Here is a 1,212-nt window from a genome sequence, read left to right on the forward strand (position 1 = left end):
GCAGTAACATCTCCAATGTTATTAAAATCTGTTGCGGGTCCATTCTGGGCACTCAGAAGACGTTTGTTGATGTTCATCATGGAAGTGGAACTTTTTTCGGTGTGTGTGTGTTTTTAGGGAAAGTTAACCGCGTTTGTCAGTGTTTCTATTCTGAATAAAAGCCTGGTACATGTAAACACTCATCATGATCGGATTGTGCCCTCGTAAGCGATACATTCGGATTATTTAATCGAATACATTTCAATCYGATCAAAGAATTTTGWGCWTGTTAAACATAGCTATAGGCAACTAGTTGTAGCACTTCCTGTGTTACTCATGAAGTTAATAATGTAAAAAAGATGTTAAACTAAATGAACTGCAGTGGAATTTTTAACCACTTTGGTCTTAGCCACACTGAAACTAGGCATTAGCTCATTAATCCAGTCAGAATTAAACTCTGGTTCTTCAAACTACAGTCATTTAAAGAGTTGGTATTCAAAATGTTGAGCCCCATTTCTAAGAATCTAAACTATTGATTTAAACCCTTAAAAAAATCTAACTTTATTGCTCATCTAAGTAAATGTGGTGCCTGTCACAGGTTTATTAATAGAAAATGTTACAAAGTGGGCAGATAAGGCTTGCTTTGAATTAGAGGCTGCACTCTTCTCACCACATGCAAACACACACAGACACACACACACACGCGTACAATCTGGTACAGCTACATTTATGGGGACCTGGCATTGACTTCCATCATTTTCGACAGCCTAACCTTGACCACAAACCCTAAGGCTAACCTCACAGGTACCTTCCTGACCCTAAAACTAACCTAAACTCAATTCACACCTTGGTCCTAAACCCAACCCCCGACCCACTAACGGTGTTTCCCTTTCAGACTAGACTTGGGTACCCATGAGTACCAGTCAGGTACCCATAAGTAGCATTAGGTCCCCACATGTAGGTGTGTATGCCAAAAAACTGTCCCACAACGTAGAGAATACCAGTCCCCACACACACACACACACACACACACACACACACACACACACACGTATTAGGGAGAACCATTGATGTCAAAAGGCACTGAGACAGACAGCCTCTGAAGTTGTGGGGCCCAAAGGAGCACCCGGTCCCACGAGGCTGCATTTTCCTTAAAACTGGGCCCCACGATGTTGGAAAAACAAGGACCCACACACACACACACACACACACACACACACACACACACACACA

This window comes from Austrofundulus limnaeus, unplaced genomic scaffold (genome assembly GCF_001266775.1).
Source record: "Austrofundulus limnaeus strain Quisiro unplaced genomic scaffold, Austrofundulus_limnaeus-1.0 Scaffold49, whole genome shotgun sequence".
Lineage (NCBI taxonomy): Eukaryota > Metazoa > Chordata > Actinopteri > Cyprinodontiformes > Rivulidae > Austrofundulus > Austrofundulus limnaeus.